Source organism: Hydra vulgaris, chromosome 01, assembly GCF_038396675.1.
Source record: "Hydra vulgaris chromosome 01, alternate assembly HydraT2T_AEP".
NCBI classification, from domain to species: Eukaryota; Metazoa; Cnidaria; class Hydrozoa; order Anthoathecata; family Hydridae; genus Hydra; species Hydra vulgaris.
In genome coordinates, this window is record NC_088920.1 from 50,588,907 (window position 1) to 50,607,500 (window position 18,594).

The 18,594-nt window shown below is 26.3% G+C and overlaps 1 long non-coding RNA gene across 2 annotated transcripts; it reads right to left on the minus strand.

Moving 5' to 3' along the window:
* Positions 1-13,043: 13,043 nt before the first annotated feature.
* Positions 13,044-16,998, minus strand: LOC136075414 (uncharacterized). Of its 2 annotated transcripts, XR_010635920.1 has the most exons (8): positions 16,366-16,998; positions 16,056-16,085; positions 15,514-15,534; positions 15,252-15,275; positions 14,275-15,162; positions 14,068-14,091; positions 13,283-13,379; positions 13,044-13,201 (listed from the first exon to the last, which is right to left on the minus strand). It is a non-coding gene; the product is annotated as an uncharacterized LOC136075414 (long non-coding RNA). The 2 variants fall into 2 exon arrangements; XR_010635919.1 differs by lacking the exons at positions 16,056-16,085; positions 16,366-16,998 and having other exon boundaries at positions 14,275-15,275; positions 15,514-15,716.
* Between the last annotated feature and the right edge of the window lie 1,596 nt (positions 16,999-18,594).

Sequence of the window (18,594 nt, forward strand, 5' to 3'; positions counted from 1 at the left end):
CCAATTATAATTTTGCTCCATCATTTAAAATTAATTTTTAAAATTCAGTTTAATAAAATATATCAAATTTTATTTTTAGAACTTACGTATGAAGACCACCCATCATTTAGATAAAAAGGTCAACACCCCTGGTACAGGGGTCGAAGGTCCGGCGAAATAATTTAAAACTTTCATGTCTACAATTAAAAAAATGTTATTTGTAGACATGAAAGTTTTTGTGTATATATTTGTTTTTTGAAAATTTTGTTTTTTCTTTTGTGTACAGTGTGTATGTGTGTGTGTATATATATATATACATATATATATATAAATATATATACATACAAACATACATACATACATACATAGCTACATATATATATACATATATATATACATATATATATACATATATATATACATATATATATACATACATATATATATACATATATATACATACATATATATATACATATATATATACATATATATATACATATATATATATACATATATATACATATATATATACATACATACATAACTACATATACATATATATACATATATATATATATATATATATATATATATATATATATATATATATATATATATATATATATATATATATATATATATATATATATATATATATATATATATATATATATATATATATATATATATATATACAGTATCGGACAAAACGAGTGCAACCAAATAATGCTAAATTAGTTTCTTTATATAAAAGTGCTGCATTTTTTTAATTTAGAGAAATAACTATTTAACTGTTTAGAGACAAAGTTCTTCAAGTTTAATTCATTACAATGTTCATTGTTTGTACACGAAAATAATTAAATTAATCAAAAGTATTAAAAAAAGATGATTTCTTTCTGGACAACACAAGTGCAACTCGACAAAATGTTGACCAAGCTGTATTTCGCTATAAATATTTCGTGGCGAATCCTTTGTTGTCGATCACAGCCTTGCATCTGGAATCGCTGCCCAGGCCTTTTGGATTTGTTTAAACAGTTGATCCTTAATACGAACACCTTCACAATTAATTCTGCGGTTGAGGATCTCCCACAGGTTCTCGATAGGGTTGAGATCCGGAGATTGAGGCGGCCAATCCATCACCGATAGGTGGTTGTCTTGAAACCACTGCTTGACTCCTTTTGCAGTGTGTTTCGGATTGTTGTCTTGCTGAAAAACCCATTTTATTGGCATTTTCCATTTAGCATGAGGTAACACAACATCTTTAAGGATATTTTTATACATAAAACAGTCCATTATTCCATCGTTTCGATGTATCGGACCTAAACCGTTAGCAGAAAAACACCCCCAGACCATTACATTGCCTCCACCATGCGTGACGGTCTTATGGCAGTAACGTAAATCGAGGCGTTTTCCGGCCGGTCGACGTATACGGCAAATGCCATCGCTCCCAATGATGTTGAACTTCAATTCATCACTGAACAGGACAATTCGCCATTTCTGCACATTCCAGTCAATATGAGATGTAGAAAACAATCCGGCTTCAACAGCACGTCGTCTGATTGTTCGGTCCGATACATGCAGCTCTAATTGCTTTTGTATCTCGACTGATGATATCCAGGGATCCTTTTTGACGGATCTGAAAATCATAGAATCCTCTCTAGAAGTGGTGGAACGCAGTCTTCAACCTTTGTTATCTGCTGCCAACTTCCCCGTAGAACGATATTGGGAACATAGTCTTGATACGGTCCATTTTTTCACGCGATATTTATCACAAATACTTTTTTGTGACATTCCACTTACGTAATCGCCAATAATTTTCTTTCTTAGTTCCAATCCAAGACTGTCGGGAGCCATTTTTGCACTTGAAATCATAAAAAAAATAAAAAAAAATAATCACGCTTCTCAAGGCTTACCGTGTTACATTTACCTTGTGATGATACAATAATGCTCTGTGGAACACAACGTCCTGGTTGGATGTGGACTGTATTGATGTAATGAAGCACTTTTTGTATTTCACCCCTTGTATTGATGTTCTTCGATAAAACACTTTCATAAAACTCACTTCGATAAACTGTCTTGATAATACTGACTGATTGACTTCCATATACTGACTGAACTACATGTCGATTTACATGTATCTTATATAGTAAATGAACCTGTGTAAACCTGTTCTGGAAGATTCTAGATGCTTCTTTTCGATCCTTCTTTTTGATGCTTCTGGAAGGTTCTGTATGCGTCTGGATGCTTCTGAATGTTTCTGGATATTTCTGGATGCTACTGGATGCTTCCAGATGCTTCTTCTGGAAACTTCTGGATGCTTCTGCATACTTCTGGAAACTTCAGGAAACTTCTGGACACTTCCCTTAATTATTAAAAAACTTCCGTGACGTTGACACGGACCAGATAAAAGAAAATGAAACAAACCAAAAAAGTTGCACTTGTTTTGTCCGCTGCAAAATGGCACTTGTCAACGAAATTCTGCCTGTGTGCTCTCACCTGTAACTGATTGCTCATGTCATGGCATGCTATGACTCCAGACTCCTGAACTGTTTGCTGGGGTAGTAAAGTTTGTTTCGTTTTTAAGACATGTAAAATTAAAAAGACTTTTTAGCATTGTTCGATGTTGGTTGCAAATGTTTTGTCCAATACTGTATATATACATACATATATAAATTTTATTTTTTTGTAAATAACTTTTGCTCTCCTACAGTAAGTGTAGGGTAGATTATGATGAGCATCATTAGCGGAAATTGGAATATTTTCATATATAATTATGCTGGATCCAAAGTTTTTTCGAAAAATCAATTTTCAGGGATCTCTATTCATGATTCACTTAGATATTTGTACACCCGAAATTTTTCATTAAAAACACAGAGGTTTTAAAAAAGTAGCAAAAGTGCTTATATTGCCCACACCAATTGGCAATATGGGCACTTTAAATTAGATCAAAAAAATAACATTAATTAAAATACTAATCTGACAAAAAAAATTTTATCAAAAACATTATCTAATTTTTGACATAAACTTAAATTTCAAAAAAAAAGAGCGAATATCTCTTACTTCTGTTTTTTAAATATATTTTGCTTTGCATAAATGATGGACAATCCCTTACTGTTATATATTTAATGTCTGTTTTCTGGCTTTTTTTAGTTATATGTATATAGAAAATATGTCTGTTAACATTTATTGTAATGTGATCTTACAAACATCTTAAGCTATTTGCTAATGCTTTGTGTAATTGTTGTGATGTTATTGTTGTAATGTTTTGTGTTGATAGACAGCTTGGCTTACCTTCCCGTTGGTGTCTATCGATAAAAATGATTACAGGTAGTTTCACTAACTGCTTTTAATCATTCACTAAAAGCCAAGATAACATTTGATATTACTACAGTACAATTTTTATACCTCATATTAATTTTTTTTATCTTTAGTGTTATTAATTATTTTCCTCTTTGAATGAGATTAGTTAAATGAGTTGGCTTTTGATTAAAAGATTTTGGTTTCAAAACTGAACACCATTGTCAAAATGCTCTGGGTTAAGTAGTTTTTAAAAATTCGGTTTCTATTTTGTTCTTTTTTAATTTTTGCTAACTTACTTTTCTATAATTTCCTGCTAATATTGAATCACGTAAATTTTTAAATAGGTTTAATCATAGTCCCTATCGGTAATAACTATTTTTAATTATTTTAATATGGTTTTCTTTACAATAGGCTATTTTACAATAGGCTTCTTTACAATAGCCTCGGTCATGTAGATGGCGGCTGATATAACTGATTTTGAAAAGTGCCTTCAATGTTAATCAATTGTTTTCAATTGTCTTCAATTGTTTTTAAAGAAAAATTTGTTTTATGAAGGGTTTTTATTTTATGCAGGGATGCGGAGTTCTAAAAAGGACTCCGGATTTGAAAGTCACAAAAAGATTACTTCATACTAGTTTTTGGTATCCAGGAGCTCTAAAAATATAAATAAGTTTATGAACTACTAGTAGGAAAAAAATTAAAACTTTTAAGTTAGAGGTACGATCATTTTTTGAACCCGGAGTCCGTAGGTATAATAGCGGCAAGGACTCCAGGACTCCGGGCTTAAAAACAATAAGTTTCAAGTCATTGAATTTTATGAATTTTTTCTTATAGCAGATCATAAGTCAACAAACATGTTTAGAGCTTCTGGACACTACAGACTTTCGAAAAAGTAGAGATATAAAGCTGGAGTCCTTTTGGGACTCCGCATCCCTGATTATATGTATATATATTTTTTTGTTACACATTTAATTACGAATCATGTAAATAAATTTGTTTAAAAAAAAAGGAAACACAAGTTTAAATATACTTTTTACAACTGTTTTATATGGTTTTAACATCTGTTTATAATCTTTTCAGCTCATGCTAGGTGAATAAAAAAATCGACTCTTTATACTCAGCGCTTTTAGACTAATTGCTCACCTTTATGTGAATACATTTATTGATTTTGCTCAAATTTGTATTTACGTAAAGCGTAATAATTACTTCAAAAATGTTGAGTAAAAGCAATCGCGTTCTTGAATTAAAGAATTTCTTTTCGTACTAGTTGACAAGTTATATTAATAAGTTATATTATTAATTATATCAAATTAAGTTAAATAAATTAGTACCAAGCGTCCCTATTTGCCACACAAATAAAATTAAACTCAAATACAAGGTATGCTTTTTTTCTACTTTATGATATAATATTTTAGACTGGCGAATTTGTCCATTTTGCTTTCTTAATAATTTAGTACAAAATAAGTTATGACAAATTTAATATCAAATTAAGTAAGCTACATGGACAAATTATAAGCTCTAGCAGAACTTATCTTTGATTCTTGAGCAATAATAATGTCTCTAGAACTTCTGCATACATTATTGCTCAAGAGTCGTTTAGATAAAAACCCAAAATAGATTTTCTTTCTTTATTTGGTTTTATCAACAAGTTTAAAGAATTTATCCAAGATAATATCAATAAATAAATGTGTTATGTTATTTATTATTAATATATGTATATATTATTATTAAATACTTTATCTTTTTATAATATATGACATCTTGATCTCGTGCTTTACTTGTTAAAAAAGGTTAATACTTATTTATTTCCTTTTTTTATATTATTTAAATATTACATGATTAATATATATATATATATATATATATATATATATATATATATATATATTTGAATTATATGAAATTATTATTATACATATTATACGACTTTTATTACTATTGTTATTATGTACAATATAAAACAGGTTATTAACGCGGATTTGTTCCATGTTTTCCCCACAAAAAGATGATTATGATGCTATTGTCTTTGAAACTGCATTATACTTATCTTTCAATGTTGAAGACCTTCCAACATGTAAAGCAAGTTTCTCTCAAGTATAGCATTGCTTTTTTAAAAATTGTTTAATGATTTAGATCAAAGAAATAGCAACACCAGAAAATCTTGTTGCCAAAACAGTTGGTGACTCACCATGTAAGATTTGTGTTAAAAATTTGTGATTTAAGATGATTATTTAATAATCATATTATTATTTAAGTTTTTATTTGTTTCTTTTTAGCTAAATTTGGTGTTGTGAGCTATTATTGGAGAAAATATCGACTTATTCATTAGATTAAGTTTGATGCGTGATCTTACCCCGTTTCCTTCTTCACGTTTCAATCATGTATATTTTAGGTGACCTTGTCCAGGTGATTGAAACATGAAAGTTACGTTGCCAAAATATTGTGTATTTTGGAATTTTTTTGTTCATAATAAAAACCTGTGATTAGAAACTTGGAAAGATATTCTTTATTTTATTTACTATTTTTTTACAATTTAGTTTCAGGGATTATCTTATTTGGGATATTCCCGGAATACCATATATTTTTCTGAAATTTATCTTTTTCCAAATACCCAAAAAGTTTTCCATACAAACTACTTATATTACAAGTTCCATATATACAACTTATGTTACAACATATAACAAGTATATATTATTCATCTATTTGTTTTTATGTTGTTTTAGTCATCATTCACACTAAAATTAAGAAAAGTTTTAAAAAATTGAGAAACAACTTGGCTGAATGCAAAATTAAGGGAAAAATGAGGGGGAAAATATTCTGAATTTTTTTAGGATATTTTCCGTAAACAATTTTCCGGATATTTAAATATAATGATTACATGAAATATGTGGCTTATATATTCATTATTGTAATTACTTTTTATTTTACTTTTATAATAATGTAATTATTTTGCATTATAATTTTATAACAATTAATTAAAAAAGTAGGGCGTAAGATATCTTATAACGTCGCAATGCATTTTTGACAAAAGTAAAATGTCACATATATAATATTTTATCCAAACATATTATATTATCTTATAACTAAGTTTTATCAATTTAGGTTTAATAAATATATTATAAAGCTTGGTTTAAAATTGTGTAACGTTATGGCAGATAATTCTCATATTGCAACACGCAAAAGATCAAACCCTACTCCAAGGTATACTTTTTTTCCTACCACATTGTATATTATTTTAGACTGTCAAATTTGTCGATGTAATTAATTTGATAATAAATGAGTTATTATAACTTATTTAATATTAAATTTATTAAGCTACATGGCAAGTGATAAGTTCTGCATAAAATAAGAGGAAGGAAAACAAACAAAACAAATTATCATGTTATCACATAGTACACAGATGTTATCACATAAGGTGAGCACAGGTCCTTTTTTAATCACGCCCATCATTTATTAACTTTATATATAGATATAGATATATCTAATATCTATAGATAGATATTAGATATAGATATATATAGATAAACAATATTTTTTTAAACTTGTATTTTTTATTTTGTGCTTCTTTTTTTTAATCATCTGTCGACTTTTTTGTTACATCTTTTTTTATTAAATACTTATTTACTTTTTTAGCAATCGGAGTATAAAATTAGAAGGCAAATGACTTTTTTTATTTTTTTACACTGTGTGTAGTATTGTTTTCTTAAAATTATTTAATGATTTAGATAAAACAAATAACACACTAGAAAATCTTGTTGCCAAAATAGTTAGCAACTCTCAAAGTAAGATTTGTTTTAAAAGTTTGTGATTTAAGATAATTATTAAATAATCATATTATTATTTAAGATTTTATTCGTTTCTTTTCAGCTAAATCTGATTCATTAGATAAAGTTTGATGCGTTCTCTTATAGAAGAAAATATCGACTGATTCGTTAGATTATGTTTAAAGCGTGCTTTTATGGGAGAATAGATATAAAAGTTTGAAGTGTGCTCTTTGTGGATTGAAGCGTGCTCTTCCTAAGTTGCAGATCTACGACTTTGTACTTATTACTTATTGGATATAAGGAAGATATTTTAACAAAAGTGCAGCTTTTTTTACAAATTAAAACTTTTTATGTCAAGAACTAATATACTGACTAATAAAACAATGTAATTTAATACGTATTAAATATTTTCTCGACGATGAGTTTTTTTTCTTTGCACGAATCAAAACACTTATAATTGTAATTATAAAGTATAATTATTGCTTAAATATTACGTGCCAAAATTAACGTAAAAAGCACGTCTTTTGGTCAGTTTATGGGGACCAAAAAGTCACCTAAATATCACATGCCAAAAGTAACGTGAAAAACACGTCCATAAATCACGTGAATTAGTCATTTCATGGGGAAAAAAAGTCAACTAATTGTCACGTGCCAAAATAACGTGAATTTCACGTTTTTGTCACATCGCTGTTCCTAGTGGGATATAAGTTAAGGCATAATTTTTGTGAATATTTATTTTTTAAGCTTCACTCATCACTCTTGGAAAAATAAAGAACAGTTTGAAAAGAATTAGAAACTACTCAGTTAAAAGTAACATTAAGAGAAAGAAAAAGGAAAATTTAGTCCGGATATTTTACCTTAACAATTTTCCGCATCTTTAAAATAAGACTTGGATAATCTATGCACATAATTCAAGTCATATTTTAACATAACGATTTTGTTGTTATTTGTGCATATAATGTTCGAACGTTCGAATTTAACTTAACTGTAATCTGTATCTTTACTGAAGCTTACAATTTAGTTGAACTAGGAAGCCAAGAAAAAATAATGTAAGCAAACTAGAAAAACATTAATAAATTTATAATTCGTTAGAGAAAACAAATAAAAATTAAATTGTTATTATTAATTTACTAAAAACCCGTATTACGGGTCGCCCACTGCTAGTATATAAATATATATGTATGTATATATTCATATATACATATATATATATGCATATATACATTCATACATATATGTATATATATATATATATATATATATATATATATATATATATATATATATATATATATATGTATATATATAATATATATATATATATTATATATATATATATATATATATATATATATATATATATATATATATATATATATATATATATATATATATATATATATATATATATTAGTAAAAAATCACTTAACAAAAATTTTTTCCATTTAACATTATGTTTTATCAACAAAGATTCATCAGAAATGAATGATCAAATTAATAAAACTTCAATTTACACCAAAAATTAAATTACAGGAAGTTGCAGATGTCTTAACTACTGTAAATTTTCACACATTTGTGGAATTTGCTGACACTATTATAAAAAGAATTCTTTAGAAATGATTACTTATGCTATTTTTTCAAATGTTTTTTTAAAGAGGGTAGTTAATGTAAATATTATTTGAACTCATTTATTTTTATAGCTTTTTAGGAGAAACTTATTTTCGTGCCTACATTTAGAAATTAATTCCGATCTTTTGTTTAATAAGCATTCTTGATTTGCATGTGTAACTATTTCAAATTTTTCTTGTAGTCATAGTATGCATTTTTTTGGAAATATTGTTATATGCAGGCGCTGTTTTAAGGATAGACCAATTCAGTATAAAATCTTCAATATTTTTTTCTTTTAATTCCCATATATATTTTGACAGCATGGTGTCTTTTGAATACTTTTTATTCTTGAAAGATTGCTTATGATTGGCAAAACGTTTTTTCCATTCACCCTCTGTTATGCCAATATATTGTTTATCAGGTACATTCTTAGAGGAAACAACACATTTATATACCGCATTTTTTGATAAACAACTTCCACTCATTGGACAATTGATTTTTTGTTTATAATTACGATTTTCTGTAGTTTTTTCATTTAGGATTTCTTTTTTGTTTAACAAAGCCTTATTGTGACCTTTTATAATTCATTTCATAATTTTTGTGCAACTGTAGCTAACTTTAATTGTATTTCGATTAAAAATTTTATGTAATTTATTAGATCGCGGGAAATGCTTATCGACCAATTTTAAAAACACTTTTCCTATGTTAGTAGAAACATTTTTGCTATATGGGGGGTTGAACCAAATTACATTTCTAGTTCTATTTCGTTTTTTTGTATTCTTTTTTTCAGGGTCAAATTTTAGTTCAAAATTTTCAAAACCACTTTTTTTTAGGGCATCTTCAAATATTCGTTTAGAGGAATTGAATACATTTTCATTTGAGGAGTTTTGGTTTAGTCTGTTATTAATTGAAATCGGGATTTGTTTTAGAACTTGGGGTGGATGGTTAATGTTAATATATAATAGTTCATCGTTTGGTTTTTTGAAAGGCTTATATGAATTTTCAGAGAGGTTAAAAGTGACTTTATTTTCGATTATGGAGAACCAATTTATAACATCAGTGGTATTTTTCCACTGTTGGAAATTTAACTTATTTCTAAGAATATTATTAATTTTGTCCAATTTAATTTTGCTTACATGCCCAATCTCACTTTTTGAGGGAACTAAAAACCTACAAGGAAGTTTGTTTTGAAAATTTGGTTTATGGTCTTTTAGTGTTACGAAGACTTGGGCAGAGGCAGTTGATTCGATTCTATTATCAAGGTTTATTTTCTTAGCAATCTTTTGCGCTTCTAAATTAATTGCTTTTTCCAAATTTTCCAGAAACAGATGATACATTTAAAAATAATGATAATTATGGATTTAAAACAAAAAATACCCCACCTTTTATACCTGATTTAGAAAATTTTGAAAATGACCTATTACATTTATTTAAAACAATAAAGTACTGCCCTATAAAAAACGAATTTCAAACATAATTAAAGTTAGATGTTAAAAAAATTAAATCAAATCCTAATATTTTGGTTTGCTGATAAAACAAATAATATTTACCAACTCACAACAGAAAACTATGAAAAACGCAACAATATTACTAGTTTTACGCGACAATATTACTAGTTCTTATGAAAAAGCCCCTAACAATTTGGAAAAAGCAATTAATTTAGAAGCGCAAAGGATTGCTAAGAAAATAAACCTTGATAATAGAATCGAATCAACTGCCTCTGCCCAAGTCTTCGTAACACTAAAAGACCATAAACCAAATTTTCAAAACAAACTTCCTTGTAGGTTTTTAGTTCCCTCAAAAAGTGAGATTGGGCATGTAAGCAAAATTAAATTGGACAAAATTAATAATATTCTTAGAAATAAGTTAAATTTCCAACAGTGGAAAAATACCACTGATGTTATAAATTGGTTCTCCATAATCGAAAATAAAAATGACTGTACATTTATTCAATTTGACATTAATGATTTTTACCCCTCAATAACCGCAGATATTTTAGATAAGACTATTGAATTTGCAAAAAGCCACACAGTTATTCCTGATGACACAATCCGTATAATAAAACATTGTAGAAAAACCTTACTTTATTTTAATAAGGAAACTTGGAAAAAGAAAAACATACATGACTGCTTTGATGTAACAAGGGGCAGTTATGACGGAGCAGAAATTTGTGAATTTGTTGGACTATATATTTTAGATTTGTTAAGTAGAACAATCAATATAAAAGATTTAGGCCTTTATCGCAACGATGGTTTAATAGTAATGCGTAGAAAATCTGGTCCACAGCTCGACAAAATTAGAAAAGATATTATAAAAATTTTTTAAAATATTGGCTTTCAAATCGAAATAAACATAAATTTAAAAATTGTGAATTTTCTTGATGTCACTTTTAACCTCTCTGAAAATTCATATAAGCCTTTCAAAAAACCAAACGATGAACTATTATATATTAACATTAACCATCCACCCCAAGTTCTAAAACAAATCCCGATTTCAATTAATAACAGACTAAACCAAAACTCCTCAAATGAAAATGTATTCAATTCCTCTAAACGAATATTTGAAGATGCCCTAAAAAAAAGTGGTTTTGAAAATTTTGAACTAAAATTTGACCCTGAAAAAAAGAATACAAAAAAACGAAATAGAACTAGAAATGTAATTTGGTTCAACCCCCCATATAGCAAAAATGTTTCTACTAACATAGGAAAAGTGTTTTTAAAATTGGTCGATAAGCATTTCCCGCGATCTAATAAATTACATAAAATTTTTAATCGAAATACAATTAAAGTTAGCTACAGTTGCACAAAAATTATGAAATGAATTATAAAAGGTCACAATAAGGCTTTGTTAAACAAAAAAGAAATCCTAAATGAAAAAACTACAGAAAATTGTAATTGTAAACAAAAAATCAATTGTCCAATGAGTGGAAGTTGTTTATCAAAAAATGCGGTATATAAATGTGTTGTTTCCTCTAAGAATGTACCTGATAAACAATATATTGGCATAACAGAGGGTGAATGGAAAAAACGTTTTGCCAATCATAAGCAATCTTTCAAGAATAAAAAGTATTCAAAAGACACCATGCTGTCAAAATATATATGGGAATTAAAAGAAAAAAATATTGAAGATTTTATACTGAATTGGTCTATCCTTAAAACAGCGCCTGCATATAACAATATTTCCAAAAAATGCATACTATGACTACAAGAAAAATTTGAAATAGTTACACATGCAAATCAAGAATGCTTATTAAACAAAGGATCGGAATTAATTTCTAAATGTAGGCACGAAAATAAGTTTCTCCTAAAAAGCTATAAAAATAAATGAGTTCAAATAATATTTACATTAACTACCCTCTTTAAAAAAACATTTGAAAAAATAGCATAAGTAATCATTTCTAAAGAATTCTTTTTATAATAGTGTCAGCAAATTCCACAAATGTGTGAAAATTTACAGTAGTTAAGACATCTGCAACTTCCTGTAATTTAATTTTTGGTGTAAATTGAAGTTTTATTAATTTGATCATTCATTTCTGATGAATCTTTGTTGATGAAACATAATGTTAAATGGAAAAAAATTTTGTTAAGTGATTTTCTACTAATATATAATTGCTCTGTTCTTTTAAGAACATTGAGCACTCTATTGTGTAGAATACTTTTTAATATTGTTTAAATATATATATTTATATATATATATATATATATATATATATATATATATATATATATATATATATATATATATATATATGTATATGTATATATATATATGTATATATTTATATATAAATATATATGCACTTTATATAAATATATAAGTATTATATATATATATTATATATATATATATATATATATATATATATATATATACATATATATATATATATATATATATATATATATATATATATATATATATATATATATATATATATATATATATATATATATACTTAATTTATAGTGACTGTTTTCCACAATTTAAAGTTGCGAAAGCTTAACTAATAGCCTGTAAGAAAAACGCCTCCAAATTAAAAAATTAAACCATCTGTAAAATTAAAATAAATTAGTTTAATTATTTAACGTTATTTGAGTAATTTACAACTGACATAGGTCATATCAGTTTATGGTAGAACCATTTTCCTAGACATTACTACGTTCAACACAATGCGATTTTAGTTACTGACACAAAATAATAACACTTCATCATGCCTTAAATTGACGAAAGATTAAAGCTAAATTCCTGTTATATTTTTTATAACATGAACTTTAATTAATAAGATTAATATAAAGTAAGCGTAAATTATTTATGAGTTATTAATTTTTTGGTATCCCCTTCATACATGTTTCTTTAAAAAAGGAAATTGTCTTTAAAACGATAAATGCACTTAACTAAATAAGTTTATTATAAGTAACTAAGCAATTGAATACAAATACGTTTCAAACAAAAAAAAGTTGATTTCCAATTAAACATGTGTATAACAAATTGTAAAAAATATGTAAACTTTGATCTTTTATATTGAATTAATGCGTCGTATGACAAACCTAAAATAAAATTTGTAACAGATAAGTAGACATAAAAGAAAAACAAAACAAAACAAAAAAAGCAACTGGAATACAATTTACCTGCTTTTCGGTAGTCTGTTGTCATACTTAAACTGCTGTCATGATGCAACTTGTCGGTGTTGTTTTACGACGTTATTTCACGTTGGCTTTTAGTAAACTTTAGTTAAATTTAAAAGACATAACAATAGATTTAAAATATTTTAATTAAAAAGCAAAAAAAAGATGCTTCAAAGAGCCAAACTAAAAACATTAAAGATAAAAAATCAAATAGATATAAATAAATTGCATTTACATAGCTAAATAGTCTTGGCTTTTTGTAAATTTTTAAAGCAGTATTTTCAATAAATTAAACTACCAATTAATTATTTTTAACAACTAGAATGTAGCATCATATTATGATGATTGGGTAGTGAATCAATTTTACTAAATTTAAGTTTAATTGGTGAAAAACAAATAAAATTTCAATTAAAAAAGACAAAAACAAACCAAATATACTACAATATATTAAAAAAAAAAATAAAAGTCACCAAAGAAAAAACGGCAACAAAAAAGTTATAAATATCTTCACTGGTAGAAGACATTTACAACCTTTTGGTTGCTGTTTTTTCTTCGGTGTCTCCCAACACCCCGGTATGAATGAGCCCTCCATTTGAAGGATGGCTCATCCATACCGCCATTACTTTGCCACTTATTGAAGGACCTCTCCGAGAGAGGCCCTGGGTGTTGGGAGCGATATCTTTGGTATTCCTCAAATATTAATGACTCTAAAATTACAAATAAAGGATATAATAAAATTTAAAAATATTAACAATTTTTTTTAATCAAAATATAAAGCATAACCTCACCAATTTCACAGGATGAAAAGGATGCTAAAAATAAATTTAAAAAAATGTAAATTAAATTAGAGTTAAACTTGTGAGAAATTTAATTTTAATAAAAATATGAGTAAAATGCAAACAGTTTAAAAATGTCATATTTATATTAAATAATTCTTTTACCTATTGCACATATTTCTCCGTAAAAAATTTATAAAATTTAAAACACAGCCCTACCAGTTATGCTTCTACCAGACACTTCTACCAGACACTTTTACCAGACACTTCTACCAGACATTTCTACCAGACACTTCTACCAGACAAAATATACCTCAGAATAATTGATAGAATTATATTTACATATAAATAAATATATAACTATAAATTTTTCACATATTACCCTCATTTATTCCATGAAGTTGTCTAAAGTAAGAAAAAAGATAACTGAAACTAAAACTAATAAAAACTAAACTAAAATTAACTATAAACTAAACCAAAAAACTAAAATAAACTTTAAATTTTAATATCTGTACCTCAGAAGACAAAGGTCGGTTATCCAGTTTTTGTGATAATGAGTTATGTATGAGACCTTTTTAGTTTTTCAGTATCTACATAGGTATAAAGACTGTTTTCCTGCAACAATGTGAAACAAAGTTTGGTCAATATAAAGAGTCTGGTGTCCCCACAATGTTCAAAGGAAAAAGGTCTGTAGTTCAGAAATGACTTTTCACTTTTTTTATTTAACTTTTTTTTTTTGCCAAAATTATATTTCATGTGCCTCAAGACAAATTAAATAAGACAAATTAAATAAAACATAAATTTAACCATCAAGAATAAAAAAGCCAATAAGGACTAATTATTTTACTATTTACTCTCTCCTGGACAATTTCTAAAATGTGACAACTGACTTGGACTACTGAGTGTACAGATATAAATGCTTTATTTAACTATACTAATCACATAATTTATACTTAGTTTTTTTTCCAACTCTCCTAAAAGAAAAAAGAAAATAAAGCTTTAGTACTTGAAGTTTTTAAATTCCAGTTACAGTACAAATTAACAAATTTCTATTACCAATTATCTAATAGCAAAAACATTGACTTATTTCAGTCTTCAATTCTGTTTCTAAACAATAAAAGCACTTAAATGTATAGACGTTAAAATATCTACTTAACTTTTTAAAAATAAATTCACTAAACTAATGTAACTAATACCTTTATTAGCTCTCTCTTGATCAACTAAAGAAAATAAATTTTAATTAAACTAACTTGATGTAAAATAATTAGAAGCTGTCTTACTGAGAATTTTAAGTTTCTTCTCTATAATTGACAATATAAATTTAAGTATTACCTAAGTTCTTGGGCTTATTGTATAAAATTATAAAAACCTACTGTTTTACTTTTAAGTCAACAACAATATTTTAAAAAACATTTTAGTTACTTTATAAAAAAATAAAAATCCTTTTAAACATACTACCTCTCTCTTCATTGTTGTCAACTAAACAGAAAAACAAACAAACAACTGATAGTAAATTTTCCCTTTGGTAGTAGGTTATTAAATAGATTAAATAGATCAAAGATCTATAATCTGCTCTAACAGTCTACAACCTTATCATTAAACTATAACTATTTTCTACAACCTGGTGTAATTTAACATATATATATATATATTTTCAAATGATAAAAATTAAAAAAGTTAGCATTATATAAACTTAGAACAAATGTAGTGATAGTGGCTTTAATCCAAAAATAGAAAGAACCTTAAGAAAAAAGCTTACTGCTTTTAAATCTACAAAAATTTCCAACTTACAATTTTTTATCTACATTTATATATAATAAAATATGAATTAATGAGTTACCATTATTTAAAGTTGATCCAGAAGCAACTTAAATAAATTATCAAATAAAAAGTTTATTTATATAATCTTAACGATAATGTTGAAATAAACAATATTTATTGCCTGAAAAGTTAAGTAACAAATGTAATTCAAGTATGTTAAAATAAATGTACGAAGTTACCTGGTGTGGCTGGTGCAACTGAAGTTATAACTAAATAAAAAATTATTAAATAAAAAAGCTATTTTATCTATCTTATCTATTTTATCCTGATGATTATGTTTAAATAAACAATATTTTTTATTCTTTTTAAAATAAAATAAAAGACATTACTATTTGCTGTAAATTAAAATAAAAGACATTACTATTTGCTGTAAAATAAAATAAAAGACATTACTATTTGCTGTAAGATAAAATAAAAGACATTACTATTTGCTGTAAGATAAAATAAAAGACATTACTATTTGCTGTAAAATAAAATAAAAGACATTACTATTTGCACCAACTGCTGATGCTACCACACCTAAATGACAAAATTTATTAAAATATATAAAACATATTCAATGCTTTAAAAGAATATTCAAAAGAAGTTTTTAAATCTACAAAATCTAAGTCCTTACTGAGTTCTACCTGTCTAAAAAAAAAAAATTGAGATAAAATTATATACAATAAAGCTGCTAATGCTACATTCGTACTCAAATAAAATCTAAATGATAAAACTTACTTAAGTCGCTGTCAGCTACCCTGTCTAAAAAAAATTTGTATTCTCATTAATCCTAATCTATAATCTATAAATAAACTTACTAATATAAACCATAAATAAACTTGAACTAACATAAACTATAAATAAACTACTATATACTATATAAACTAATATAAACTATAAATAAACTAATATAACTATGTTACTAATATAAATAAACTATATACTTACTAAAAAGCTCCTTTTAACTGCTGTAAAAAATGAAACAATACTTGCTTAAAATGATCTAAAAAGACTGAAGACAAAACTGAAACACTTTACTAAAAAAGAAACATTGTAAAAAAAAAAACTATTTTACGAGTCATTTTAGTTTTAACTTCTTTTAAAAATAAAAACAACGAACAACAAACAAATTTTAGTTTTTAAACAATGAACAACATCAGTTCCTCTTGAAACTAAAAATTTATCAGCTCTAATCGGCTGAAAGACCTTGCTTGAAAGACCGCGTGGAGTAAAGAAACGCTTTTAGAAAAGCCTAGAAAGTTCTTTATTAAAAAAGAAAGTGAAACGACACTAACACTATTAAATTAAAGTATTCATATTTAGAAGATTAGATAAATTACATTCTTGTCACGATCCAAAAATTATTTATGGTGTATTTAATGGTTTTATCCAAAGAGTTTTTGCATTATGCAGTAAAGAACACATAAACCATGAATTAAAGTTTCTAACAGAAATGTTTACAGAAAATGGTTATAACAAAAAAATACTTCAAAACATTGTCAAAAAAATAAAAAACAATAAGCAAAATAATCAACAAAACAACAACAATAACATCAATAAACTAGAACCAAATTATATTTCTCTACCATGGGTACCAAAATTAAGTAATCAACTAAAACAGATATTTAAAAGTGTAGGCTATACTCCAGTTTTTAAATCACCAAAAAACCTTCAACAAAAAAAAAAAAAAAAAAAAAAAAAAACAAGCCTCGACTTCCCAAAAACTCTTACCCAGGAGTCTACAAACTGGAGTGTTCGTGTGGAAAGCTCTATGTAGGTGAAACAAAACTCAAGGTTTCAACTCGCATTTGCCAACATCAAAAACATACTTTTGAGGGAAAATGGAAAAATTCGTCCGTAGCGGGGCATTCCAGAAATTGCCATGTTGCCTTTGGCTGGAATAATAACAACACTGTTAAAGTAGAGGAAGACTATTTTAAGAGAAAAGTGAGAGAGTCCTTGGAAATACAGTTTCACCAGTGTTCTCCGGGTGAAGGCGGTTTGAATGAAGACCACGGTGATTACGTCACATCGTCGTTTTGGAAACCTTATTTTTCTTTTTTAAGACGCAAGAACACATTGCATTGAAGTTTTATTATTTGTTTGTTTTTTAACGGGTTTTTTTTTATATTACTTGAATAACGAGGGTATATATAACCCCTAGAAATATTGTAAATTATTATAAGAAAGAGGATAAGTTTACATACTATACCAGATGTTTCATTTTAATTAGATAAATTACAGTATTCATGTTTAGATAGTAGTAAAAAAACTATTTTACCAGACATTTTATTTCTAACTTCTTCTAAAAAATGAAAACAGGCTAAAAAAATTAGAAAAATAAAAACAACCAACAGCAAACAAACAATTATTTAAATTTTCTATTTTAAACAATGAACAACATTAATTCTTTACGAAAATAATAATATATCAGCTCTAATTTGCTTGCTGACCTTACTCAAAAGACCGCATGGAATATATAACCGCGCATTCAAAAGTCTAGAAACTACTTAAAAACTAAGAAATGGTGTATTTTACAGAATACAGAACCGTCATTAACAACACGAACATTAGGCGTAACTATGCACACTATTCATTAGCGTATTATTATTTATATTTATATATATATAAATATATATATATATATATATATATATATATATATATATATATATATATATATATATATATATATATATATATATCTATATATATATATATATATATGTATATATG